Genomic DNA, 27,723 nt, shown 5'->3' on the forward strand with positions numbered 1-27,723 from the left:
CCATTATAGGAAATGGGAGAAGCAGAGAGTGAAGATAAGGTGGAATAGTGTTTGTGGTGATTCATTGATTTGGAAATTTTAATGACACAAGGAAACCTTCCAGATGTTTCTGTTTGGAGACTTTAAATGTATGTTTCTGAATAGAGACAGAGCAATAGGCCCCCAAAGCTGGTTGCAGAGAGAAAAACAATTGACAAATTTGGTTAAGCTCATTTTAGTCTTGGTCAACATCAGATAAGTTCTAGGTAAGTAATAGAATGGTTTCTTGGGGGTGTGGGGGGTTGGTTAGAGACAATTTTTTCTCTGAGTTCTAAGTATTTCATTCTCCATAAACAAATATAAAAATATACCCTCTCCATTGGTTCTCTTTGGACCAAGCTCACACAACTTGGCACCCTCACTTCTGGGCTTCTTAGCACTTATGGCTTAGCTCCCATGTATGGACTTCCTTGGATACTAGTGTATGCTTTTATTTTTAATCTATGCTTCACTTTAAAACCAGAATGTGAGCCCCTCTAGGACAGGAGGTATGTCTTCTGTCCTTATGTTCCCCAGGGGGATGGCATTGAAAGTGAAAGTTGACTGGTCCATGGGGCTGTGCTAGGGCTGACTGAGACCTGTAAGTGCTAACCTTTCTCAGGGATGCACAGACCAGCCTGACTCTTCACAGTGAGGATGGAAGCTGTGGTTTGAAGTGTGGCTCATTCTTTCTGAGTTGATTTGTATGTGATTTAAGGCCACAACCTTTTTAGGTTTTAGAATCAGCTAGTTTAGAGAACTTATTTGGAAGGCTCTAGAGGTAGCTTAGGGAAGGAGGCAGCTCCATTTGCACTTGGAGAGTGAGAATCCTTGGGATTCCATTGTGCCTACACACTCATCAAGACCTGGTGGCTGAGCAGGCACCTTGGCATCAGCAGCTGCCTGGTTACCCCATTAATTCAGGGGTAGTAGTTCCAGCCTCTGTTGCCTCAGTTTTCACATCTGGAAAGTGAAAATAAGATCATCCCTGTGTCAGAGGAGTAAAGGAATTGAGGCATAACACCGCAGGGTGAAAAATGGCCTCTGTGACTGTGTGGTGAGGGGGCTCTGGACATGTCACTTAGGTCATGGACCTTTCCACAGGGAGCCAACCCTGGGTATTCAGGTGGGCCCAATCTAGGCCCTGGGGCTACCATAACAAAGCACCATAGGTGAGCGGCTTAGACAGAACTTTACTGTCTCAGAGGTCTTGAGGCTAACAGTCCAAGGTCAAGGTGTAGGCAGGGTTGGTTCCTTCTGAGGCTGGGAAGAAAATCTTTCTGTGCCTCTCCAGCTTCTACTGGTTTCTGACCATCTTTGGCATTCCTTGCCTTATAGAAACATCACCGCATCACCTCAGGTGTTGTTTTAAGGCACTAAGTTTATGGTGACTCAATATGAGAGAAATAAAGAACCAAAACAAATGGTATATAAAGGTTACCACGGTGCCTTGTTCAACAAATGTTGGCCATTTTGTATATTTAATCTGTCTAATATATGCATGCATTTTTTACCTGCTTAAATTCCGTGGATTTTTTCAGGAAAAAGACTGCCCTGTGCGTGCGCACGCATACACACATACACCCAGAACTGGGTTTATATACTCCAGTGTTTACTACCTTGGTCCAATATAACACATCTTGTCAACCTTTGGAAGACATTGAATAAATTAATTACACATGTTACTAAAATGACTCTGATGAGGTGTCCCTAAGTGTGTTTATTTATTTATTTATTTATTTTATTGTTTAAAGTATTACAAAGGGTATTACATATGTGTCCTTTTTTTTCCCCCCGCCCTTGACAATCCCCTGGCTTAAGTGTGTTTAAACTATTATTTTATTAAGCTCGATCTGCATAAAGAGCTACTGTCTCCTATACCAACACTATCACTTTTCAGAGGGAACCATGCTAACCTGACAGGTTTTCCTGCATGTTAGTTTAGTCACATCTGTCAGTTCCAAGTTGAAAAGTGTAGCTGTCCAGTGCCAATATCCCTGAGGATGGCCGGGATGGCACTGAGCTACTGGGGGCAGATTGCAACCCCTGAGTCAGAATCCAGCCTCGTCTTCAGCTCTGTATAGCCCTGGGGCCCAGTCGAGAGGGCAGCACCTCAGCTCCTGTCAGGAAAGGGGCTTAGACATTTGTAAGGAATGATGAACACACAAGAACGCTAACTCAAATTTCCAGGGGTCAAAAGGAATCATAATGATGATGATATAGAGAAATATATTCTGTTTATTGGCATGAAGCTAGAATAGAGTTGAGCAAGTTTTGTACATTCCTTATTTATGAAAAATGCAGTTTTTCCAATGCCATGCCAACTGCCTGTCCTGCACCCATTCAGACCCTAAAGTTTCAACCCCCTCCACCACTCCCCAGGTTCAGCCATACACCCTCTTCTAGTTCAATGGAATTGAAAGATTCACAGGCTGAGGGGAAAAGGAGCCACAACTAACCAGCCTCACTGCTGCTGAGGTGGACAGCCATGTTTATTGAGCACCTACTGTGTATGAGGACTTAAGTTTAGAGATTTTACACACTATGTAATGTAATCCTTTGCAAACATGCTCTTCCCTCTGGAGCTACACCATTTCCTCTTTCTGTGCTAAGAATATTGGGACCAGACATAAATCACTTAGCTGTTTATGCTAGGAAATTCCTGCTACACCATTTCCTCTTTCTGTGCTAAGAATATTGGGACCAGACATAAATCACTTAGCTGTTTATGCTAGGAAATTCCTGTTCCTGGAAGATAAGACCATTAACCAATTAAAATAACTGATTTATCAGGCTTATCAAGACTTATCAAGACACTTGCTCTTCAAGACACTCACCTTGCTGTACTGATCAACCCCAAACTATTTCTGTCACATGCTGTGCCCACTTCAACCAGCTCCTTTCAATGCAAGACTTGCCTCTCAGTCACCTGGCTCAGGACCCTGGACCCCTGTAATCTACTCTGGAGCTCACCCAGGCTGCACTGAGTCTAATATACTTAGTCAGTCTGGGTCACAGGTGCTCTGGGTGTCTTAAGGGAGATTGACTATGGATGCCTCACCTCTCATGGAGAGGCTGGTGTCATGGCCTCTCTTCACAGACATGGAAACTGAGGCTGAGAGAAGGAAGAGGCTCATAAAAGCAGTGATTCTATTTCTCCTTGACCTTGTACCATTGGTTTTGGTAGCTGGATTCTCATTACCTGGGTCCTCTCTCCTCCAATAGGCAAGCCTCAGTTTTGATTCTTGTGAGTCTGGGCCTCAGACCTCTGCAGTTGGCTGCAGGACTCGAGTCTTTCTCTGAAGCCCAGTGACACTGCCGTGGGCTGCCCTTTGTGCCTGAGCCTCTTCCCCAGCCACTGCCCAGCTCCTTTCTACCTTTGCTTATGGCCCCCTTTGCCTTTTTCCTGCTGCTGGTGTCTGGGTAGAAGGTCCCAGTCCTCTCAGTCTGACAGGTCCGGCCTCAGACTAAGGTTGGTCTTGATGTTATTCATCTCTAATGCCCAGTAATTGCAAACTTGAAAATATTTAATGTCTAGATTTCTAAATCAGATTACTCTACATCATCAATGACAATAAAGTTGGTATTGTCTATATTTTTATATTAAACTAGTGGCCCAGTTCACAAAATTTGTGCATGGGGGGAGGTGTCCCTCAGCCTGGCCTGCACCCTCTCCAATCTGGGACCCCTCAGGGGATATCCAAAGGCCAGTTTAGGCCTGATCCCTGTGGGACATCCCTCTCACAATCTGGGACCATTGGCTCCTAACTGCTCACCTGCCTGCCTGCTTGATCACCCCAAACCACTCTGCCTGCCGGCCTGCTCACCTCCAACTGCCCCCCCACCAGCCTTCTTGCCCCCGCATTGGCCTGATCACCCCCAACTGCCCTCCTGCCAGCCTGCTTGCCCCCAACTGCCCCTCCTGCTAGCCTGATCAGGTAAGGGTCTCCGCTGGGGGTGTGGCTGGCATGGGCAAGGGGCTGAGGGCCATTTGCAGGCTGACCACACCTGCATCAGGGTGAGGGTCCCCACTGGGGAGCATGGCCGGCCTGGGTGAGGGGCTGATGGCCACACCCCCATTGGGGTAAGAGTCCCCCCTGGGGGGCATGGCTGGCCTGGCCGAGGGGCTGAGGGCCATTTGGGAATGGTTTGCAGGCCAGCCAAGTCCCAGGCTTTGTCCAGAAGGTCTCTCAGTCTAATTAGCATATTACTCTTTGTTTAGTATAGATATTTCATGACAGTTTCTGTGGTTATTTTGATAAGTGCTTTAGTTTTCTGTTGCTGCTAAATGAATACAATATGTTTAGTCTCCCTCAGTTTCTGGGGATCAGGGGTCAGGGCCTGGCTTAGTGGGGTCTTTTGCTCAGAGTCCCACAAACAAGGTGTCACCCTACAATCAGGGTGTCGGACTCCCATTAGAGGCCCCTTTGTGGCAAACTCTGCTTCCGCACTCCCTTGGCTTATCATCACAATCCATTTCCCTGTAGCTATAGCATTGCTGTGTGTGTGTGTGTGTGTGTGTGTGTGTGTGTTTTAATTCTGTATTTGTATGTTTGACATCTATTCATCATAGGGACAATTATATTTACTGTATTTTCTAAATTCTTGATGTGCTGGCATTTAGGGGCCTTAGAGGGCCCAATAGAGACCCCCTCTCTGCTGCCCCCAGAGCTAGCTGATTCCTAAAGATAATGACAACTTGTCCAGAAGAATACTTTCCATGTGCAAACCAGCAGATCTTGAGCCTTAACCTTCTCCTTCATCTACGTCTCACACATAGACAATATTTCCCCTACTGTCCATCAACCCAGGGCCAGATAGCGACCACTAGGGACAGCACCCGTGCCAGCACCAAGGCCCACCAGAATTATTCAAACTAGCCAATCCTCAAAAGTATACTTTGCCTGCCCTGGCTTTCCTGCAGCAACCCCCATAAAGGCTCTGGCCTAAGCCTCCCCTCACTCCTGTTTCTGCCTCCTGACCACCCTGTTGTCTGCCCGTGGTCTGTGTGGTATGGCATGGCATTCACTCTTCTCTCCAAAAGTGTAAGTAATAAAAATCTTCCTTCAATGGCATCAGCCTCCCCATGCCCTTAACTGGTCAGACCTCTGTAATTTAAACCACACGGGTTTAATTGTTTTAGAATAAAGATTCATGGCACCTTACTTATTCAAAGCCAGGAAGAGAGACAGAGACTCTAGAGTGAGTCTGTCAGCAAGATGAGCTTCTCGTATTGTCATGTCCTCCTGGGAGTGACACCCACAGCCATTGCTGTATTCTATGGTTAGGAGCAAGTCCCAGTCCTGCCCACACTCGAGGGAAGAGAATTTGCACCAGGACAGGGATCACTGGACCACCTGGAAGTTGGTCCATCCCAATGGGTGTTTTCAGAAAGATCACATGAGGAGTTGCACTGCCACCAGCCAAGGAACTGCCAAAGCCGGATGCCTGCAGCAGGTCCTTCCCTAGTGCCTTCAGAGGGAGCATGGCCCTAGCAACACCTTGGTTTTAGATGTCTGACTTCCAAAGCTGTGAGACAATAAATCCCTGTTGCCCTTAAAAAAGGGAAAGAAAGGCAGAAAGAAAATGTGAATTGAGTTTTTTTTTAAAAAGGAAATTGATGTATATGTTTTACTAACTAGCACACTCACTTCTTAATGCTTCTGGCTCAGTAAACATGAGCTCTGAGATACTGTGCATCCCTAATTTGCTGGAAATTTATATAAGCTGAGCAAAATGCATGCAGTTGCAGTGATGTGTTTAACTAGGCGGTGTGTCTGGCTCAGTGGGTGTTCACTCTGATTTCGTAGATTAACTGTCTGAATCAGCAGAAAAGTCATGTTGTGTCAACAGGTAAGGAGCACATCTGATTTTGTTCTTGATATGTATGGCTCAACTGGTGATCTGTGTTTTTAGTCGGTGTTTATTTTTCCTATGAATGATTTATCTGGTTTAGAATGAACTGTGTCAACTACTGCACATAGTATATTAATTTCAGTGTGTTATGCAAACAGTTCCCCAGTAATATACCTTATTCCATATTTATTTGCTCTCACTGGCAACATCATATTCTTTCTATATTTGAATTAAATCACTTTTTCTAAGTAGGCTATTCTCCTTGGGGATGGGGGGGCATATTCAGGACACATAGAGGAGGAGGTTTCATTTAAAAAACATTTTTATTAACTCTCACATGAGAGTGTTTAACACATTAAGCATTTTGCCTAAATATTCTGAAATATGCTGTCTTTTAATTACTCAATGCTAGATTATATCTTTCTCTGTAGTTATAATCAAAGATTGCATTATTAAAATGCTAAAGGAGCTTTAAACTATTATAAAATAGCCTCATAACATAGGACATAGCTTAATGAAGCCAGAGGAGGGTGGATAGGATCATTCACATTTCACAGAGGCAAGCTAACACAGGGAGCTGTGGGATCGCCCAGGCGAGGTATCTGATCTGGAACCATCAGGGTACACCAGGCAATCCCTGACCTGTAATTGTCACTGCACAGCAGGCAGTCCCTGGGTGGCTTAAGACAGCAGAAATGCATTCTCTCTTCTGGAGGTCAGAAGTCTGAACCCCAGGCATCTGCAGGGATGCCCTTCTCTGGGGATCCTTTTCACGCCTCTTCCAGCTTCTGTGGGCTGCAAGCATTCTTTAGCTCATAGCCACACACACACACCCCCCGCCCCCCCGTGCTTCTCTACACCTGGCCTTCTCCTCTGGGTGTGTCTGTCTCCTCTGTCTCTTTTCTATTAAAACACTAGCAATGACATTGAGAGCCCATCTGAATGATCCAGGATAGGATTCTCATTTCGAAATCCTTAACTTAATCGCATCTTTGCCATTTAAGCGAATATTACTGGTTTGGACAAGGGACCACCATTATTCAGCTCACTGCACCTACTTCTGCGGAAATATGGGAACATTTATTTCACTCTGCTTCTGATAGGAACTGGTGGAATAGGGTTAAGGAAACCTCATTTTATGCTGCTTGTGTTACAGCCATGTGTAACACAGAATTTTGGCTTTCCAGGATTACCAGCCATTAGTGAGAGAGCACCAGGCCTCCCAGTAATCAGCTCCAAGTTTGATTTACATTTTTGATGAACTATTTTACCCAGAAAAATGCAAGTTATCAGTGAACATATCCGTAACAGAAATAAAGCCACTTCTGACTCATGTGTAAGTCTGTGATGTAAAATACACAGAAAATAATCAGTCATTGCCAACTGGATTACTCGAAGGCAACACTAGCAGTCTCTAAACTATTATGTCTCAGTCAGTTCCCCATGTCTATACCACTTGGGGTTTTGAGTTGGGTACAGATCTTAAGGTCAATGGACCCTGAATTTGAAACTGCTTCTGGACTCACAATGACCCTGACTTCATTAGTAATGAGATCTAATGACATCATCTTTGACAGTCCTGATCTTTAACCTGGCTTGATCTAAACCAGACTCCCTGGGATGATATCATTTAGGTAAATCCCTGCAAAGAAACCCAGCCACTTCAGCATAAACCACTTGGAGGTATTGAGTTACTAGGAATGACCTCACCCATCCTTCCTTTCTTCCTTTGGCAACGCAGACAATATCAAAACTGCAGAGCAGGACAGAGGATTATTGATGCTGTTTTTAGTGAAAACACTCAATATCTTACCAGAATTCTAATTATGCATCTGGGCAGACTTATTTAAATGTGGATTCTATCTTTTTTCAATAGATAGATGTTAACTCTGAGATTCCACACTTCTGTGTTTGAAAAGAATGTCTGGCATTAATGCAAAGGTAAGTTTAAATATACTTTCTGTTTGGTGTTCAGGATAAGGTACCGGGTGTCCATATGAATATACCATCTAGCTTTAGGAGCACACTGTGAAAATAATCCACAAATAATATTTATCTGAGCCAAGAGCTGTGCATGCAAATGAGTATCTGTGGGTCCATCTCCTCACTTTCTGCCATCATTGCTCCAAATCCTGGCCATGTCATTTGTCTCCTCTGTGACAGCCTCTTCCTGGTCTCCTGGCTTATACCTGCACCTTCCAGGAAGCACTTCTCTATGGGACCACAGAATACTGACCTTGATGTGTCTCAGCTCAAACAGAGCTAGAGCTGCCCAATTATGCCAGCCAGTCTCATATTTCTATCAATATTTATATACATACATCTGCAACCACAAAACTTAGCAACAGTATTAGTAAGTAGTGCGATAAACTAATACAGAAAAAAATTAACATTATTTTCTTGATCTGACCTAAGTATAGACTTTTATTTTTTTATTTATTTCTTTTGTCTACTTTATGTATGTTCCTCCTCCTTTATCCCTTTTGTCTATTCATGTGATTCTAAATATAGTGACCGAACGACTGGTTGACATGACATGCACTGACCGCCAGGGAGCAGACGCTCAACATAGGAGCTGCCCCATGGTGGTCAGTGTGCTCCCACAGCCAACCTCCCATGGCTCCTCCCCCCACTGGTGAGCCCCAATTGGCCCCAATCAGGGCCACTGGCCAACCTCCCATGGTCCCTCCCCCTGGCCGGCTGAACCTTCCTCGGCCCCTCCCCCTGGTCGGCCAGCCAATCTCCTGTGACCTTGATCAGCCCCAATCACCACCCAGGCCGAGGGACCCCACCAGTGCATGAATTCATGCACCGGGGTTCTAAAACTATATATATAAATATATATATATATCAGCCATCTCTTAAGGAGAGAAATCCAATAGATCTCAAATCACTGGAAGAAGTGCTTAATACTCGAGGTAGATGTGGACTTAGACTATAAAGATAGTTTTGAACTTGAGGTAGATTCTCACATACACCTTTGCAAAGCTTCTGAAAAGTAATATGCTAATTGGGCAGGACAGACCCCTGGACCACTTGGCTGCTGCAAAAATCAATGTGTGAGCTTGCAGTAGGCATGGCACCAGCACGGGTATTTGTACCCCTAGTAATCTTGTCAATGAGATTCTCCGCCTCTTTCACCGCAGTTTGCGCTGTGTCCCCACTCAGGCTCTGAGCCTTGGGAAGAAGATGTAGAACCTCCCATCACTGGTTCGGAGTTGAGGACACAGCCAGAGCTCCCCCCAGGAGCCCAGGCTAATTTCCCTCCTTGGTTGGTTTTGATTTGGTCCCAGTCCATTTCCAAGTAAATAGCCAGTGTAGCCAGAACTGTCCTATGCCTGGTCCATGCAGGGAACTTCCTGGTGAGTGGTTGAGCCTCATGGGCCAGGATCTGGTGTCTGGAGCAGTGGGCCCTGACCAGTGCAATCAGCAGCTCTGCCAGATATTCCCAGCAGGGAAAAGCCCACCTATCCATGACCCTGTAAGGGTAGCATGCAATCCTGTGGTATTCACTGGCTTCACGGGCAGAAGATTGGGATCTATCCAAGGCCGTGTCCAACAGCTCCCAGTTAGGTGAGGTGGTGTAAGCCGCCAAGCCTCTCCTGACTCAGTTTCTTCCTCTGCGAAATGAGAATGATGACAATAGCCTCTCCTCCAGGAGCTATGCAGCTCGGGAGCCCAGTCCAGGAATCCTACTTGAACCCTGTAAATTAACCACTGCCAGGGCTTCCTCCCTGGTGACTGAGGCAGAGTCTGGGCATAGGGAGGTGGGAGGAGAAGGGGTAATATTTGCGTGCGAGGCTTTGTCCATGGCGGCTCCTGCTGCTGCAACCCAAGCTTGCTGTGTTTATAAAAGCCCCTCTGTAAAGCCAGGAGCTGCCAACCCTTTAACACAGTGTAATGGGAGGTAACTTAATAATGTGTGATTTATGCAGCCATCAGAAGGAGTATCAACATCTCCATCCTGGAAACAAATCAAAGTTCAGATATGGGTGCAAACACTAATTACTTTTAACAAGTGCAAGAGAAAGGGGAGGGCAGGGCAGGGCTGCATTCGGCTTGCCAGACAGCCTGGCGATAACCAGAGTTTGCAACACCCAGCCCGGGAGAGCTCTCCTATGCTCGGGAAGTTTCAGGAAGCTCCCCGTCAGCTGGCCCCAAACCACCCTTTGAAGTCCCCAATGTGAGAAGTGACGAACATCCATCTTTAAAGTGTGCTGAGCCCCTCGGGCTGCTTTGGGTTAGAGAAGGAATGTGCACTTATTTGAAACCTGACCCCAGGGCCCCCAAAAAGTTGGGTTTAGGCAGGTTGAGGATTGACCTTGTAAATTTAGACAGCTGCTAGGCCACAGCCAGGAGCAAATTATTACAGCAGTGATGACTTTCCTGACAGAGAAGCAAAGGGCACCTCCCTCAGCCCTGCCGGGTCAGCTTTCACCTTAAAGACCAGTGTGAGAACCAGGGCCTCGGGGGACCCAGGGCTGATGTGGATGTGAGGTGAGATTCCAGGAGGAGCTGCTGGAGCTGCTGGCAGGGGAAGGCAACTTAGAACCAGATACACCTTAAGGACCTCAACACCCACACTCCTATCTATTCAGGTACCAGTGTCCTAGGAGAGGCCTGCTTTAAGGAAATTCTCAGCTCGCATGGAACTTAAGAAGCAGTTTAATCATGTTGCTTTTGCAACAGATGATGAGTCACTCCATTTAGAAACCATCCATTCTGGCCCTGCAGACGCCACAGCCCGGAAGCCACCCATGCCCCGCCATGGTGGACCCCACCGTGTTCTTCAGCATCATCATAGACGGCAAGTCCTTGGGCCATGTCTCCTTTGAGCTGTTTTGTGCTCTGAGCACTGGAGAGAAAGGATTTGGTTATAGTTTCCTGCTTCCACAGAATTATTCTGGGATTTATGTGCCAGGGTGGTGACTTTACCCGCCATAATGGCACAGGTGGCAAGTCCATCTATGGGGAGAAGTTTGATGATGAGAATTTCATCCTGAAGCACATGGGTCCTGGCATCTTGCCACAGCAAATGCTGGACCCAACACAAACGGCTCCCAGTTTCTCATCGGCACTGCCAAGCCTGAGAGGTTGGATGGCAAGCATGTGGCCTTCGGCCAGGTGAGTGGCAGCATGGATATTGTGGCAGCCACAGAGTGCTTTGGGTCCAGGATGGCAGGACCAGCTGGAACGACCCTTTCACAGGGGTTGACTAAAACCATCGGAAAACACATATATAATTACATATTGTTTTTGTGATTAATCACTATGCTTTAATTATGTTCGATTTGTAACAATGAAATTGGGGGTCACCACAACATGAGAAACTGTATTAAAGGGTCACGGCATTAGGAAGGTTGAGAACCACTGAGCTAGAAGATCACCCACCATTGCTGACTGTGGACAATGCTAATAAATTTGACTTGTGCTTTATTCTACCTACTAGATCATTCCTTTTGTCCCACAGGAGAGCACCCCTTCACCCCCATTGCTTGGAATGCTCTATTCATCACCTTTGTGCTCTTGCCAAAGTTCATTGGGTTCATATTTCCTTGGCCCTTCCAAGTCTAGCTGAATTGCAGAGTTAAATTTATGATAATGAAATAAAAACTAAACAACAACAAACCCTCCTGTGCCCTCTTCAATGAGCCAGCACCCCTGTGCTTGGAAAACGTTGTTGCACAAACGTTAGTGCAGGTTTCACCCACACTTTCACAAGTGAGCCGCCTCAAATGGGTTGTGACTAAATGTTTTTCTTTCTCTACTTAAGGTTAGTCAATGAGGAACAAGTAGGATTTTCCAGGAATACTTTAAAGATGTAAGACTTTAGAAATGTAAAAGGCTGGCTTTTCAGGGGAGCCCAAACTGAAGCCAGTGCATGCAGGGCTCTTGGATCCAGCATCGTAGGCTGCGCATGGTAGTCAGGTCATGCGTAGGTGCCTGGGGTAGTCAGGGTCCTCACTGATGCCCCTCAGCTCTCCCACCCTGCATCCCAGTGGACAAAGTTGGTGCTTCTCAGGCTGAGTTTACATGGGACAGGCTCTAGGCTGGGTGTCAGGTTGGCTCCACCAGGGACCCAGGGTGGAGAAGGAAGCCACGAGCCTCCCATACAGAATGGCATGTGTGCGCAAAAGAAGTCTCACTTTTTGAGTTGTCCTAGTGTATGGAGGTATCTCCTCCCAACACTTGGGTGTTGCCAGTAGGGTCTTGCTCCCCCTCCGCCCTTTATACCTACATCTCATTTAAAACCCTTTTCATTGCAGGCGTGAAAGGCTGTGGGAGTGGCATGCCTTCCTTGCCTGCAACCCCACCTTGCACCTCACATGGGGCCTTTGTGCTCTTCTCTGAAGTGCAAGGTAGGGCTCCTGCTAGGGCTCCGAGTGGAGATGAGTGCCAGCCCTGGAAAAAATGTCCCTGAAGTGGCAGTCGGCAAATAATTGACATTGGACACAAGTCCTTATTTGTCAGAGCTGTAAGGCAGGGAATCAGAAAGCAAATCCTCTCAAATGTCACCCACACCTGTGCCCTGTGGGCACCAAACACACACAGGGGCTAAAGGTGATATAGGGCGCAGGCCAGGCTTGGCACCATCCAGTGGGTGTCCTGAAGGATGACACAAGCATTTCATTTTTGTGACCACTGAGCACATGGAGTTTTCGGGGAAGGAAGAAGATTTTAGATGCTCTAATAGGTATATTTGCATAGTCCTCGCTCCAGGAGAATGACTATTCAGTTACAGGGAACATTTTTTCTGTGCACTACAGAGAAAAGGCTCTTAGCAGATCCATCCCTGGTGACACATGCCTTTTCAGTCATGCCAAAGCAGCTTCCATGTGCTGTCCCATTACAACTGTTGGGCTCTATTGACTCCTGGGGAGTGGAGTTGCCTTTCACTCCAAGTGAGAATTCATGGCACCTGTGTGCCCTCTTCCACTATGTCCTGGTGGGTGGCTGGGTGGGGAGATGGGTGAATGCCCCAGGAGCATCCTGGTGGAGCTGGTCTCATACCTGGGGGAGAGCCTGAATACTAAATGCTTCAGTGTTGTGGTTCTGAGGCCAGATGGCCCGAGTTTGGATCCTAGCCCTGTTCCTCATCTGGACATGTTCTGTTTACCTGTCTGTGCCTCAGCTCCTCACCTGCAAAATGGGACAGTGACAGTACCTGCCTGTCAGATCGCTGCAGTGATTGTTGATGGCAGTGCTAGTACAGAGGCAGCTGGAGAGGTGGGTAGATCAGAACAAGAGGAAGAGCAGAGAGCTGTAACCGTGACTGGAAGGTGACCTGCACCTGGGGAATGGGGGCAGTGGTTCTTTCTGGGAGGTGACATGTATGCCGTGTCATCAGGGGACAACGAGTAATTCAGAAGAGAGACCTCAGGACTGCACTCAATGCCTGGCTTCTGGGTTTTATTTTCTGGAGTGAGTTTATGGAATTCATCACCTCTTATTGTCTCAGATTCTTGTGACAAATAATAGCTGCCTTACCCAGATAAGAAAATGATAAAGTGGATGAAAAGTCTAATGGAGAATTTCAAAACATTATATAAATTCCTGCCATAAATTTACAATCATAAATCAAAACTTTAAACAAAACTTGCAATCATCCATGGAGTGAAGCTCTGGAACGTGTCTCCCCCCAACCTCAGGCTCTCTCACGAGGGAAGGGGTCGTCCTTCCTCAGAGAAGTCCTGTCTTGTAGGCAGCAAAACAGCACCAGATGAGTCACCCTCCTCCTAGTTATATGCTCCTGACTACTCATGAAAACTGTGATGTGCTTAGCTGCTGCCAATGCCCCCAGAGCCTTGGGAACATAGGACAGAATTAGAGGAAGAGGGGACAATAGGGTGAGAAGACTTACTCATCTTCTGAGGGCCACCATGAGAAGTGGTCAGCTCCTTCCTATCCTTAGGACCTGAGAGTGTGGGCAGATATTTCTTTGGGAAAAGTGGAGTCTGGGAGCAGCCCAGAGCAGGGGGACAGGATCCATAACTATGGTTGTTAGAAGGTGTGTGGGAGAATGGGACTCTCCATATATTGTGTGGATGGGGCTCAGGAAACCCAGACACCTAGAGTTTATGATAGGTTCTCTGACCAAGGATGGTTCACCCACCAATGATTGTACAGGAATTTATAAGGTGTGTGGAAGATGAAAGGAGACCTGAGGCTGGCCAGTGCAGGATTCAAAGATGAGAACAGTGTGTGGACAGAGAAGTAGAGGAGATGTTAAGAGGTAATCCAACCAATAAGACTCCAAGGAAGGATGCTGCCAGGTTCATGAGAAATTATTTTCTAAAACATTGCTGTCCGCTGGTGAGAAAGCAAAGTGATACAGCCACTTTGGGAGTCAGTTTAGTAGTTTCTTATAGAACTAAAGATACTCTTACTGTACAATCTGGTAATCACACTCCTTGATATTTAACCAAACAAATTATAAATTATGTCCGCATGAAAACCTACACATGGATGTTTATAGCAGCTTTATTCATAATGGCCAAACTTAGAAACAACCTAGATATCCTTTAGTAGGTGTATGGATAAATAAACTGTGGTCCATCCAGACAATGGAATATTATTCAGCACTAAAAAGAAATGAACTATCAAACCATGAAAAGACATGTAGGAATCTTAAATGCATACTACTAAATGAAAGAAGCCAATCTAAACAAGTTACATGCAGTATGATGTTAACTCTGATAGTTAATTTTAAGTGTCAATGTGACTGGACAATTAGATGCTGAGACACTTGGTCAAACATTCAGGTGTGTCTGCGAGAGTGTTCTGGATGACACTGACATTTGAATGGGTATACTGAGTAAAGCCTCCTCCCCAATGTGGGTGGACCCCATCCAATCAGTTGAGGCCTGATAGGAACAAAAAGGCTGAGTAAGAGGAAACTCCTCCTGCCTAATTGCTTTGATGTGGGACATTGGTCTCTTTCTGGCCTTTAGACTCAAACAGAAACATCTGTTTTTCCTGGGTCTCAAGCCTGCTAACATTCAGAGTGGAACCACACTATGGATAATCCGTCTTCAGCTTGTAGATGGCAGATCTTGGGACTTTTCAGCTTCCATAATCACATGAGCCAATTTTTTATAACAAATAAATATATAATGTAATCCTATCTAATAAAGAGGGAATATGCTAATTGATCCTCACACCATCACAAAGATGGTGGTGCCCACAGCCAATAAGGAGGGAATATGCTAATTGACTGCCCCACCCTCAAAGATGGCAGCACCCACAGCCACAAGATGGAGGTGCCCAGTCCCCTTGCCCCCCAGCCGCCCAGGGCCAGCTCAAGAAGCAGGTAACCAGGGCTGGCCGAGGCTTGCGCTGTCAGCAGTGGCAGCAGCGGAGGTGTGATGGGGCATCACCTTCCCCTGATTGCCAGGTCACCTCCCACCCCTGAGGGCTCCCAGACTGTGAGAGGGGACTGGCCAGGCTGAGGAACTCCCCCTCCAGTGCATGAATTTTCATGCACTTGGCCTCTAGTATATAAATAAATATCTTCCACACACACATCCTATTGGTTCTGCTTCTTTGGAGAGCACTGGCTAATACACCACTGTGTGACATTCTGAAAAAGGCAAAGGTATGAAGACAGAAAATAGATCAGTGGTTTCTGGGAGTTAGGTGAGAGGGAAAGATGAATGGGTGGACCACAGAGAATGTTTAGGGCAGTGAAAAGACTCTATAATGGTGGGTACATGTCATTCATTACACATTTGTCTTGTGGACCCTGAGAAAGAAGATATCTACTAAGAAGGGTTCCTGGTGGCTAACTGGCCTAAAATTAAAATAACAAACAAACTAGCAGCCATTTCTCCACAGGAGCCTCTCACCCAAAATGCACTTCAAGAAGAAGCCTGCACTGAACTTTCTGCCTCCTACGCTGAACAGCTTTCCTGCACTGTGTTCCTAAGCCAGCCCTTACAAAGGTTTTTCTAAAATCCTAATTCAACCAATAGGACTGAGCGTTTCTTCATCCAATCAGAGCTGTGCAGCTATATTTCCATCAACATTTTCACCAACCAATCAGAGCATCTCCATTCTGACTAATCAGAATAGTATTTTGTGGGGGCCAGGATGGGAACGAAGAATCAAACTGGAGAATTTGGAGTCCTCATTTGCTTGTGGTCAGGGACTAGGGATGGGGACTTTCATCTAAGTCAGCTGCCTTCTGGATAGAAGAGTGCACTTCCCCTTTCCAATGAAGACTGAAGACCATGTTTCCCTGGCTGGAACTGAAACACAGAAGAAGTCTCGCCAGAACAGAGTGGAGCAGAATGGTGTGGGGCAGAGCTGTCTAGACAGAGAGAAGCCTGCCAGGATGTGCTTGCCCCAGGGCCGCCTCACAGCCCTGCTGGTCCATAGCATGCAGTATCTCAACTGCAAAATGTTTCCTCCTGCACCACACCCTAAATTGGGGGTTCCCGTTGTTGAATTAGCACCTATGTCCACTGGTTGACAGTCCAAACCCACAGATTGTACAGCACCAAGATGAGCCCTAGTGTGAGGTGTGAACTCTTGGTGATGATGATGTGTTCCTGTAGGCTCATTGATTTTTAACAAATGTCTCACACAGATAGAAGATGTATATGGGGAGAGGGGCGCAGCTGTGCTTGAGAGAGGGTAGTGAGTATTTCAGAGCTCTCTGTGCTTTACACCCAATTCTCCGTGAACCTAAAATACACTAAAAAACAGTCTTTGTCTTTAATGTTGTTGCCTCCAGACATTGGGGTCATGGACATCTCCATGGGTCCTGTGACGAGAGGGCAGCCCTCGTGTAGGAAGTAGGCTGGAGAGGTTTCAGGCTCAACCTCTGGTCTGGTTTAGATCAAGACTGAAACATCTTCAGTTTTCTTAAGAGAAATTGGGATTCTTCAGGCTTCTCTTTGATCTTTGAAATTTGGACAAAACCAGAGACTCATTTTTATATTAATCTAAATTCATTTAAGCATTTTATCCTCAAAGTACTTTCCTATTTGTGTTTGGCACCTAAGTGCATGAGCGGTCACGGAAGGAGTGAAGGTAATATTTTGGAAATTTGTTTGAGTAATTTTAAGATGGATTTGGCTTATTTTCTTCCCAGGAAGTCAAGACCCCAAGTTTTGCACTTGAATTTGCTTTGGCTTCCAAATTCTTCAGCTGTTAATCATCCCCTGTCAGACCGGTGGAGTGGAGCTGTGCTGTGTGCTGTGACTGTGATACTTCACACCCTTTTAATTGGGCACACAGTGGCAATCCTACACGTTAGCGTGGTGGCTCCTCTCGCCAGAGGTGTTGGCTATAATTTATGTGTAAACAAAGGAGCTCTGATTGAATCCACCCTGTGCCATGAATTTGCATTTCCTGCGCTCCCTTTTCTTTTGGGGTGCAGACTGGGCTAGAAAAGCGTTTGTTTTTAGCTTTCCATAGTCAGGGCGAAATAAATATTCAGTTTTATCAACTAATGTCTCTTGTAAGTGGTGCTGAAGAAAATGGAGGAAATAATTGGACATTGAGAGCGGACACAGCGTGGATGGCGGTGGCTCATCATACACTTCAGCACACGTGCGCCTGCCAGGAATTGCTGTTCTCAATCCCCCATTTCAACAGTTTGGCTCCATCAGTACATTGTGCATTGAAATAAAAATTTTTTTACTGCCATTTTCAAATTGATTTTGCATAGTAAATCTTAACAAAAGGCATCGCGGCGCCGTTTCTTGCTATGTTCATGGGTTGGAGTGCCTGTGTTACTGTTGTAACTGGAGCTGACACTTGCCAGGTAGGAAGGCTACAGCAGGCCCACCGCAGCCTGGCCCTCCTGGCTTCTTCCAGCTACGAAGGGGCTGCCACCAGAGCTGTCTCATTGCAGACCACGTTCAGCACATCTCTACACTGGCTCAAAGGTTTCTCCTGTTACATTAAACAGAACTGTTTAACTGGTGGGCCATCTGGATCTCTCTTCCATCAATTATTAGCACCTGCACATTTGAAGAAGGAATCCACTACATGGTGTCCCTGGTCACAGAGGCCCCTAAGGAATGCACACCCAGACCCCCTTAAAGAGGCAGGGAAACATCAGAGCTTGGTTAAGTGCACTTTTCAAACTGTTCCCCACCCACCCAGAAGGAATCCCCAGGGCTCTCACTGTGGCTTGAACCTGGGACGGGTTTTACAGGCTGAGGAGAACAGGCGCACTGCAGAGACAAGCAGCCCCTCTCCCAGGCCACATCTGGCCTTCTGAGGACAGCATCCTTACTGCTGTGCACATCCCATTGGCCAACCAAGAAGATGTTTGTCAATGTGTCTGTGTGGCCTCTTAATCACAAACCAGTGTGCATTCACTAACGAGATCAGAATAATTTCTGAGAAATGTGCCTGACAGTTTCAGATGGAGAATATGCGATGGCCACAGAGACAGCGAGGTGGGACTGCTGTGACCTTTCAACTCAAAGTGCAAGGCTTTGAGAGGCATAGACTTGGTCCCCACTTGCAGCTCAGAGAGAGGATGCTGGACTCAGAACCCAAATCGTGCAGGAGAGGGATGCAGCTTGGTGGGGACACAATAAATGTGCTGAGTGAATGGATGAGATGCTTTAAAGTACTAATGTCATGCTCAAATAGATAAAATGGCCTTTGATAAAATGGCGTTTGTTAAAGCTGTGGATCTTCTAACCCCAACATCTCTTCCTCATTCATCCTGTTAAGTTTTACAAATCTGGGATTTGCCCTGGGTGCCGGCCAGACTTTCCAGAACAGTCAGTGATGGCACTAGATCGTGTTAAGTCCACACCCTGTTTTGGAGGAAACTTGCTCAGCCACATTCCAAGGCTCAGGATGCCTTCTGCAACCTGGAATGTCAGATGTCAGTTCTCAGCCACTCTGACATCTTTCTATAAACTCTGGATCACTTAATGTTTTGCTTTTTTTAAATAAAATCTTATTTCAAAATGACTATTAAAAGTGCTTATGATATATTTCAGCCCTCCGGATTCCCTACTGATCCTGGCCGGGATGGAAAACTTGCTGGGCCTGGGTCCATCGCTGTGCAGGTGGGGCCTTCCCTGCAGGGTGTCAGGTCTGGGAGGGTTGCCCATTTGACAAATTATGGGTGGGGCCTTTCGAAACATGGAAAGATATATGTGCCTGTGTTCTTGCTGTGATTAGCTAGTTAATTTAATAAAAGGATAGAAAGCAAAAGAGAGGCCAAAAATTATAAGCATGGTCATCTGGGCAGCTTTCACCAGGAAGCTACAGCTTTACACTCCCCAGGGACCTGCCAGCCCATTCCCTGCAGATCGGGGAGGGGGGAGGGCAATTGAACAGAGGGGGAGATGGGTGCATGCACAGTGAAGTCAGGGTGATGTAGGGGAGGTGCGTGCCTGTCAGTCTAGCCTGGGAAACAAGGGATGGGCTAGGGGGTGGTCTGTATCAGCAGCTTGTGAAATCTAAGCTCCTGGTTAAATCCTCAGACAAAGAATTCTCTCACTCTTGTTCACTTGTGTGCTCTCTCTCTTTCTCTTTCTCCTGCTCTGTGACCCACACTCACCCGAGTGCTTGCCTGTTCTCTCTCCATAGCCTTGGGGCCTTAAGCAGCCACATGGCCATAGCCATGTGACCCCACATGCAATGGACTGCAGCTGGGAACACAAGCTAAAGTAGTCAAACTCTGGACTGGACTGTGCTTTAATATGGAACAGAAACTATAGGAATAGCCTTAAACTTGGCCCTGCTGAAGACATGGTTGGACTTCTTCCATGGCAAAATGGACAGAGAAGGGACCTTGGAGGGGAACCCTCTTAATTTTACATCATTAATAAAGCTTTCCACAAAACCCCAGCCTCCTAGGCGGGGGGGCTCAGGAAATTCTTTTCCTCATGGTACCCCAAGAACTCCACCCATGACTCCTGGGGTCTCACAGTTTACTGACTTCTGTGATGGTTGGCCTTGTGTGTCACCTTGGCAATGCCGATTCAATCAGGCATCAGGCCAAATGTGGTTGTGAAACTGCTTGGAGGTGTGTTGATACCTGGGATCAGTGAGTTTTAAGTGCAGGAGATGCCCTGATGATGTGGGTGGGCTTTGTTCAATCAGCTGAAAGGCCTTACACGCAAAGTGAGGGTTCCTCCAGAAAGAAAAGATTCTACCTCAAGACTGTAGCATCAGCTCCTGCCCAGAATATTCCACCCTGCCCTTCCGCTGGCCTGGCCTGTGGATTTCAGACTTTGCAGCCCCATGATGGCCAAAGCTGATTCCTTAAATAAATCTCTAAAAACCTCTATCTAGCCTGGCTAGTGTTTCTCAGTGGTTGATCATTGACCCATGAACCAGGAGGTCATAGTTTGATTCCCAGTCAGGGCACATGCCCAGGTTGTGGGCTCAATCCTGGGTGAAGGGCATGCAGGAGGCAGCTGATCAATGATTCTCTCTCATCAATGATGTTTCTATCTCTCTCTTCTCCCTTTCTCTCTGAAATAAATAAAAATATAAATAAGTAAATAAATAAATGTCTCTATCTATCGATCTATCTATCTACAGTTAACCCTTGAACAATACAGGTTTAAACCTCATGGGTCCACTTATACACAGGTATTTTTCAATAAAAGTTTTAAAAACATTTTTGCAGATTTGCAATTATTTGAATAAACTCACAGACAAACCTAATGATTTCCTTAATATTTTCTTTTCTCTAGCTTACTTTATTGTAAGAATACAGAATATAAATGTGTGTTATTCAACTGTTTGTGTTATCAGTAAGGCTTTGTTATCAGTAGGCTATCAGTAGGGAAATTTTGCAGTGTGAGAAGTTATATGTGCATTTTCAACTGAAGGTCCTATGGCTGTGACTAGGCACCATCTGGATGTGAGTTTCGAGGGAAGAACAACTGAATACTCTAGCCTTCTTGCTTGAGCAATAAAGTGGCCAGTGCTCAGAGGACAACATGCCACGAGGAGTTGCTTTGGGCACTGTAGAATTGGGAGTCACTGGTGACTGAGGGCATCAGGAACAAATACAGTTGCTGTGAATCCATTCAGTGGTAAGGCCTTGGACTATGTTCAGGGGATGTCAGAACAGGATAGATAGAACCAAAACCATGAGTCCTTGAAGATCACCAGGTTGGTCAGAGATGGAGGAGAGGTACCTCTGATGAGTTCTTCATATGAAAGCTTGGGAAACAAAATAGAACTTGAACAGACTTTGAAAGTGTTATTCTTGACAGGCTGACCTAACCAGGAAGGATCACCAGTTGGTTAAAGTGACAGGAAGTTGGAAGTTCTTAGGACCAATGTTAGAGCCACTAATGGTTTCTGCTCCTGGACCTGGTCACAGATGCTTCCCTGTTGATCATGCACCTTTTACAGACAGCCATGTCCACTCACCTCTGCATGATGGGAAGCTCAGAGTGTCCAAGAGCCCGCCCAGGCCAGAGGACATCTTAGGGGGAAAGAATGAGAAGCAGCATGGCATGTCCCTGAGCAAGGTCTAATTTAGGATAATAAAAGGGGAAACTAGGAGAGGAAGAAAATTGATTATGCTGCATCCTCAGAATAGTTTAGTTTTCTTTTTTTGATGACCTATTGCTGGAATACCTGTTTTATGTAGCATCATACCGGCTGACATATCTTAGCATCTTATAAAATACTGAGGCACCATGAAACTTCCCACCACATCTGCAGGGACAGTGTATGCTGAAAATGCCTAAAATGTGTCTGGTGCTGTTAATTAAAGATGGAACCACTTGGAAGGAATCACTCACTGAAGCAAGAATATGTGTTCCCACACGGGGTAATTTCCCTGTAACTCTCTTTATTATTTATTTGCTGATAGGAAGAGACTGTTGATGAATACTTATGGGGCACTTCAGGCTTGAGTAGGGTTAATCTCTTTAGTTCAGGTGAGTTCATTTTAGCCGTGATTCCCTTCATTGGCTATCTATAATGATTATTAACAAGCTTAAAGACCTCTGGGAGATTGTGGATAAAAAATGCAGCACCAGGGAAGTAGGCTATCATTATGCTAATAGGGTTGGAATAATAATTATCAGGCAGGCACAGTTTTCATAGGAATCCTTGGGACTGGAATGGGTCACAAGGTTAGACAATCTTTCACTGGCTTCACATCCCAGCGGATGTGTGGGCGTGTGTGCATGCGGGCACACACACACACACACGCACACACATACACACACACCAACATCTATTCTTACAGAGAGGCATATTCAATATATATTCACATGCAATGCTTTGCCATTACATCTAAATGAATTCATGGTCATAGGAAGATGCAAAGAAAGAACATTTATGGTTTTCATGCATCAGTGACACTATTTAATAGCCTTAACTGTGATTCCATTTAGTATTTTTAAATATTTTTTTCAGATTTATCGCATGTATGCCAGTTGCTTATTTCATGAAAGTATTTTAGTGGTATCCTATAACAACAGGATGAATGCACCCACAACCTTTATTTTGCTTATGGGAGGTTCTCCTCTATGTGTATTTTTCTCTTCCCCGTCTCTTTCACACATGTACAAACATCGTCATGCCTCCCTCTGCGTTACTCCACACAGGACGGCTCTCCTCCTTCTGCCCTTTCCCGAGCACCCACCCGTTTGCAGAAATTGTGTTTTAATCACCTCTCTGCTTTCTTTCCTGCACTGTATACAGATACTTACTATGAAGGCACCTTTATACTGCAGGATGGTGGTTTGGGACATTCAGTTAGCTAATGTGTAGGTCACCCAAACCAAACCCTGACCCTTCTCAGAGCCCACCAACATCTATCCTGGGCCAACCTGGGGCCAGTGAGGAACTGACGCTCACCGAGGCTCTGTGAGGCGCGAGAGAGGATGCTGCATTCTTGTACACATTGTCCCAGTTAGCTTGGCACCTGCTCTTGGTGTGGAGAGGCCTTCCCATCCGTGGGTGGCACAGGTGGCCCTCGTGTGCATGAGTGAAGGTGTGAAAGGGGTCGAGGAACAATGGAAGAAGAGCAAGGTGGACACCTCCGGTCCTGGTGGGCTCCTTGAGTGCACGAGCAGTTTGCTCCGCTGGAGAAGATGAGGAGGGAACTGTCCCCACCTGGAAGGGGGTCTTGCGTAGCCACTGTGAGGACAGCACCGGGAACCAGCGTCCCTCCAATGGTGTTTGTCAAAGGAGCAGCATCAATGTGTTTCAGCTTTACAGAGCCTCTGGCATTCAGGTCTTAAACGGCATTAATTTCAACAGTAAGATTTAGTTTATAGTTGGCAAAAAAGAAAGCTCCCTCTTGTGTTGGGATGCTGTCTCATTTTTCACCACCTGGACTGTTGGCAGGTTTGGGATAGGAAGCTGAGGAGCATCTGCCCCTGGATTCTAGATACTTTTCAGGGGCACAACTGCCTCCCCGGCCACAGAATGTGAGGGGCATGCAAGCATCAGCCACCATTGCAGAGGCCAGTGGTCCAGGCAGGTACGACAATCCGTGCCAACCTGAGGCTGTGGCCCCTTCAAGGAAGGAGAGCATTGAGGTGGCTGAGATGCCCTGGCCTCCTCAGGGCCCTTTCTCTCTCTCTGGCAGAGACCTGAGCAAAGGATGCCAGAGGTCAGTGTTCTCCCCTCTCTCTGCTTCCCCGTGGCAGGAGAGAAGCACTAAGCCGGGAAGCCGATTGCTCCGGTGCTTTCTTTCTGCCTGAGCACTTTACCTCTGTGAAGTTCAGGAGGGTGGCAGTCACCTGGAGGGGAAAGTTTCTGCCCCACCACTGGGGCACTCCACCCCTGAGGAGCTGCACAGCTCTTGCATAAGACCAGGCTCCAGGTGAGGGCAGGTCCTTCTGTGGCAGAGACAGCCTGGCCTGCATAGGGCCACCACTGCGGGCAGGCCCTGGCACGTGCCTGTGCAGCAGCCATAGTGGTAGACCCTGCGGTGGCCTGGAGCTGAAGGGGGTGTGAGTGTGGCTGAGCAGGTCTGTGGCTGCTCTGACAGTGGTCTGTGGTGTCCTTCACAGGGGATTTGCTTCTGATCTTAAGACCCAGACATGACCACTAAAACCTAGACAAAGGTGAGGAGAACAGGGGCTGCCCTCAAGGCTGACTTTTATGTTTTATGAATAATACTTTTTATCTCAATTTTGGGACTTTAGCAATCAGTTTCATTGCTGCTCCCCCCCAAAAGGTCCAGTGAACACATTAATGCAGATTAGTGGCCAACTATTGTTTTGATCATAATACAAAATGTTAATACGCAACAAGCTGCCTTGATCCATAAGTCATATAAACGTGTGTGTGTCACCTATTAAGATTTATTGGTGCGAATATTGAAACCAGAAATCAGAGTCCCAGCTGCTCCTCATGCTGGCAATTTCTTGCACATTCACAACTCAGATTTTCTTTAAATCAGCTCTGACAATGATGACATGGAGTTAACTTCTTGCCTAACTTTTACTTAAACAGTCTAAGTTAGCACTCCCCATGAATTATTCTTATTTTTGTTCTCATTCCAAATTGGGAGAAAAGTACTGATTTCTGACTCAGGAACCCTGGGTTCCCATGGGTGGAGGATGGGAATGTGGTGGCACCCAGGCTGGACCAGGCAGATGTCCTGGAAACCCCGTCCTGTCTGCCCAGCACGTGTGGGCTCTAAAGTGCAGCATTTTCAATGTGTCCAAATCAGGGGCATTGATCCTAACAGAAACCCTTCGCAGAATTCAGAAATGTACATGTCAGCACTGTATGTCATGCTAGAAAAATGCACACAACTGTCAAATTGCTGGGGGCGGTGGGGTGGGGGTGGTTTCAGTGCGACAGGGAAGTGTAAACGTGGCTTTGTCGTTAGAGCAGGCTCATCAGATTCCATTGTTCTGGACCCCGAAAAATAGTTTGCCCTCCAAAAAACAAATTGCAAACATACCGCTTGTTAATGTTGGAATGAATTCTTCATGGGAGACGTTTCAATACATACTTAGAAGTTTTGCCTAAAAGCTTTCATTGAAAAATTAATACATTGGATCAAAAGGTCGTGAAGTTTCTTTTTGAATAAGTTTATATGTTACCGATCAGGGCACATATAAGCATGTATTGTTTTAATTATGTCTACTTTGTACAAATACATGGATATATAGACCTTCATCTTTACCTCTAGACATAAAAATTCCACTGTGGGGTGGAAAATTTAAAAACATATCATTTTAATGTATTTTTCTTATCATCATGTACATCTCAGAACTCGCTTTGGACTCACAGCAGATTGAGAGAAGAAAGGTTTGTGCAGGGGGCGGCGTGGCAAAGCTGAGAAATGTGGGAGGAAGATTGTCAAAACCTTTTTCTCCCCTTTCTCCATATCTGAGTAATAATGGATCAATCGGTGAATATTTTTCATAAATTTGTTCCTTATGTGTTTTATTGCTCCCTGGTATAAGCGAGTCCTCTTGACTGAGTGACAAGAGTCTTAAATTGCACGCCCGCCTGCCTCTGACATCTCCAAAGGTATGCTCCTTCCTTTAAAAGCTTTCTCCCCACATCACAGCTATGATAAATTTCTCCTCTAATAGAGAGTTGCAGGGAAAAGTTGAACAAGATGAAGATGATTTTAAGTGTATATTCGTTATATTCAAATGGTGCTCCGTTTCCCCATCTGGCAACCATCTTCCATGAAGATCAAAAGGCTGCCGAACCTTCCTGTGTTCATCCTCGAGGTTCATTCCTGTGAGATGGGTCAGTGGCAGGCGGTGGTCCTCCACCACAGGAGTGCCAGGCAGGAGCTGCCACCACCCCTGCCTCACCTGCAGTCACACACCAATCTGCAGAGAAGTCAGAAATAGGTCCTTGCATTCCCAGGACCTGCTCGGTGCCACCCACACACTTTCCTTCATCACATCTTCTGAGCTGTGTGAAACCACCAGGCAGGCGTGTGCCTTGCTCCTACCAACTGTTCTCTGTGAACGTCCCTCGGTGTGTTTGCCCCAGGGTGGGCAAGGAGAGCAGGAAGCCACCACCACACTCCGGAGAGGAGCCAGCTCCCTGAAGGCTGGCCTCTGCACAGCCCCTCCTTAGGTCTCTAAGGGGCTAGCCACATGCTCACGAGCAATGTACGTATTTTTACAATGTTAGGAGCAAATGTGTATGAATAGTATTGGCTATCTTGAACCATCTCCACTTTTAGACACTGTTGTGTTGTTGTTTAAATGCTTGCACTGTATTATGTTGTTTTAATTTAAGGAATTTGTCCATATGCTGTTTATAGCCTAAAACACACACAAACTCACATACATGTGCATGCTAGTGTTGGATGTTCGAGGGGCTGGTGTAATATGTGTCCAGAGAAGCCACCTCATCACCACGCCCGTCTGGTGGGACTGCAAGAAACGAGGGAGGCTGAGCACAAAGAGAGAAAGTCTTCTCCAGGGGGCTCTGGAGCTTGAGGCCTAGGTGTCTGCCCCCGGAGGTCTTAACACCCCTCCTACTGGAGGTAGGACTGAGCACAGAATATTAGAGTGACAACTGGGACAAAAACCACTGGGTGCAATATGTGTCATGCAAATGAGAAGCCAGATTAATACTTTTTATTGTGTGATATCCAAAAATGCATTATTGAGAGCTGTGAACCTACACATATTCAGAGAGGCTGCATTATAAACATCCCCTTTGCTTGTTACTAGCTTGCATATTTTTTAGTTTGCTCCATTTCCAAATAACTCAAGAGTGAATATTCCATGATTATTATATATTTTTTTACTGATGAGTAGGTACCTGCTGTTCTTATTAGGAACAGAGAGAGGTTCCCTGCCAATTAAAAACTAAATATAAAATTGAGTTATATTCTGTGTCTGGCCACATTTAAGAGAGTGCTTTTCATCTGCTGTAGGAAATTCTTGGAATGCTGGGGAAACAATCGATCTTGATGATCAATTATAAGCAGCCCACAGGCATGTGTTCCTGTGAACGGCCCTGCCAGTCCAGCCCATGTTTATAAAAGCTGTCCGAAAGGCTAAAGCCCAGAACGACTGTGTGAAGTACAGCTGGAACCTTGGGGGTCCTCAATGCTGAGATAAAAGCACCAAAATTATAATATCACATTCAATTATCCCAGGGCAGTTCTCACCAGATGGTGTTCATGTGTCAGACTTGGAAAACTTGCTTTGTTCAGGCTGTGTGGTGGGATTCAGGGTTTGCAGAAGACTGGGCAGAGAGTCAGGGTTCAGGGCACTCTAGACCTGCCCTGAATGGGAACACTGGTGCGGGGCCATGTTCAGGTCTGGGTGCATGACTCCACAGGCAGCCACATTGCTTGAGGGTGACTGTGAGGAGCTCAGGTCCTTATGCTGCTCCAGGTGGAGACCTTCCCTGGAGTGCTGGCTGCTCGGCCTTGGGAGGCACCCAGAGTCACCTCCATGACTCAGACTTGGCCTGTAGGGCTGTGCCTTCATTTTCATTCCCACACCCCTTCAAAAAACTGCCTGGCTTCTACCTCACTCCTCAAATGTCTTCCTGAATACAGGTGCCGACACAGACACCCTGATAGGCAGGCTCCTTGGTTTATGATGAGAAATTGTTAGTACAATCAAGTTCTTTCTCCCAATGCCACCACCTTTAGAACTTCGAATTGTGTAGGGACACCTGTAGCCCATCTGACTCAGGAAGTGGGGTCAGGACAAGAAGAGGGAAGCCCAGCGGGACACACAGTAGACTTCTAGATTTATAACCAAGATTTCAAGATCGCTCTTTTAGGGCCTCTAGTCCACCAGGCACTCAAACTCCACATCCTCACCTGTCAGGTGGAAATAGCAATAACTGATGCATCCCATAGTCAATGCAACACTTAGGGCACGGTGGGCACTGGATGACCCTTGTTCGAGTAGATGTTCTTCATGTGGGGCTCTTCCT

Source organism: Myotis daubentonii, chromosome 4 (assembly GCF_963259705.1).
Source record: "Myotis daubentonii chromosome 4, mMyoDau2.1, whole genome shotgun sequence".
Classification (NCBI taxonomy): Eukaryota; Metazoa; Chordata; class Mammalia; order Chiroptera; family Vespertilionidae; genus Myotis; species Myotis daubentonii.